Source organism: Aristolochia californica, unplaced genomic scaffold (assembly GCF_029961685.1).
Source record: "Aristolochia californica isolate CCGP_79_NKW_82.1479 unplaced genomic scaffold, dmAriCali1.0.hap1 SCAF_12, whole genome shotgun sequence".
NCBI lineage: Eukaryota > Viridiplantae > Streptophyta > Magnoliopsida > Piperales > Aristolochiaceae > Aristolochia > Aristolochia californica.
This window is the reverse complement of record NW_027181793.1, coordinates 2,108,219-2,110,337: the sequence shown is the minus strand read 5'-3', so window position 1 is coordinate 2,110,337 and position 2,119 is coordinate 2,108,219. Positions and strand designations below refer to the sequence as shown.

The following is a 2,119-nucleotide window of genomic DNA, read 5'->3' as shown; positions in this document are numbered from 1 at the left end:
ATGAAATTCATCACATGCTCTCCTACCAACGACCTGAATCCGAATTTTCCAAGCGATTCCAGCAGTGGCGAGGATCTGGCCAGAAGGATCGATCTCCAAGACGCCGACGGAGTGAATGGCATTGGTGGAGACGAGGGTGGAGAGGTGGAAGTCCCATTCACAGAGACCTTTCTTCTGTTCTTCATCTTCGTTGTCGTCTTCCCTGCCTTCGATTCTTCGGCTGGGGTCCATTTCCCATTTATTGAAGACGGTGGAGAGGGTGGAGGTGACGGTGGCGGTTTTGGAGTCTCAGAATGGGCCACGGTGAGGATAGGGAGGAAACCGAAGGTGACGTTGAGATAAAAACTGTTGGGGTGGAGGGGTTGGTACCCAAGAACCTGGCCTTCCTCTTTGCAGAGGCTTTATTGTTTACATACTATCATCTGTTTGTTTGTTTGTTCCTTCGAGTTTTGATTTTTCAAGGTGGCTTTCACTGGGACTCTTGAGAAGTGCAAGGCATGTGATAGGACTGTTTACATTGTTGATATGTTATCTGCTGATGGTGTGGCCTATCACAAGACCAGCTTCAAATGCAGCCATTGTGGAGAGCCCCTTGTGGTTAGTATTTTTGCATTAGGATCACAGATAAGCTTCTTTTTTTTCTTGTTGTTCTGGGTAGAAGTGTTGTATTGTTGAAATCAGTATGACCCATTTGAAATAAGCTTATCTGTTTTTATTTTCCATTAATTATGCTGATGATGTATATCTTTAGATGAGTAACTACTCTTCCATGGATGGAGTCCTCTACTGCAAGCCTCATTTTGAACAGCTCTTCAAGGAGACATGAAGTTTCTCCCAGCATGAGGATTTATGCTCTTTCCCTACATGGGTTTTCTCATACTTGAAACCGATTCTCTCTCTCTCTCTCTCTCTCTCTCTCTCTCTTTCTCTCTCTCTTTCTCTCTTTCTTTTGTGGGTATTTTTTTCATGTGTGCAGTTTTATGACTTTCCAGATAGAAAACCTTCTGAAAAGTCTAATGATCTGGTAGGTTGTATCATTATCTTCTGCAATGGAGTTTTTCTTCACTTTACTTGTCCAGAATGCTCAGACGTGTTGGATCATTTACCTCACAGAGTAGGCAGCCCAGCAAATTGTCTTCCTTCTTCTCTGGGACCCAAGACAAATGCGCCACTTGCCAGAAAACAGCATACCCACTTGAAAAGGTCTGTCACTTTTTTTGTTCTCTTGTATTGATCCAAATGAGTTTGGTTTTCATATATATGCGCTAATAAGAGATTCATATAACTACTGCATTTTTAGGAATTTGTTTGTACATTGGAACAAAATAAATGAAACATTCAATGACTTTGGGGTAATTTTCTTTTTTGTCAAGATTCTTCTGTGAGATGTCTAGCACATACCTAAAAAGAAATCATGATGACCAGAGATATGAAAATTAACTAGATTAACCGTCACAATACCTAGTTTGTTCACCAATTCCTTTTTTTATTTTTTATGAAATGGTGAAATTGTTAAGCGGGTAAAAACAATCCCAAACAGAGAGGACCATTCAAGCAATAAGGAAGGAGACCCAGAAACAAAGGACGAATGAGAGAGACCATCTTTGGCAAGAGAATCAGCTAGGGAATTGACTTCTCTGAGTAAATGCTGCTACGAAACATCAGTGGGCCTGCATGAGTCATGAATTTCCTCAAAGATGACTCTGAACCTCCATGGAGGCTTGGATTGTCCTTTCATCCAGTTGAAATTAGTTCCCTGTCTGCTAAAATTATCTCTTAAAATCTAACTCATACTAGTTGCTCATGTTTTGAGAAATGTTTTGAATAAATTTTGTGGAAGCTGTAACAGGTAACTCTGGAAGTGAAATCATATCATAAGTCCTGTTTCAAGTGTGCCCTTAGAGGCTGTGTCCTCACTCCTTCATCCTATGCTGCACTAGATGGTGTTCTTTACTGCAAGGCCCATTTCACACAATTGTTCAAGGAGAAAGGAAGCTGCAGCTATGTCCTTAAGGGCGCAACTCTGCTAGAGTACCAGGGGAGTCTCAGAAAGAGGAGGCAGCACAAGATGAAAGCCAAGAAGCAAAAGAAGCTGAAACAGGAGGCAACAGCACAGTAG

The 2,119-nt window shown here is 41.5% G+C and overlaps 1 pseudogene; it reads left to right on the top strand.

Moving 5' to 3' along the window:
• On the top strand, positions 1-2,119 carry LOC137945655 (LIM domain-containing protein WLIM2b-like; annotated as a pseudogene).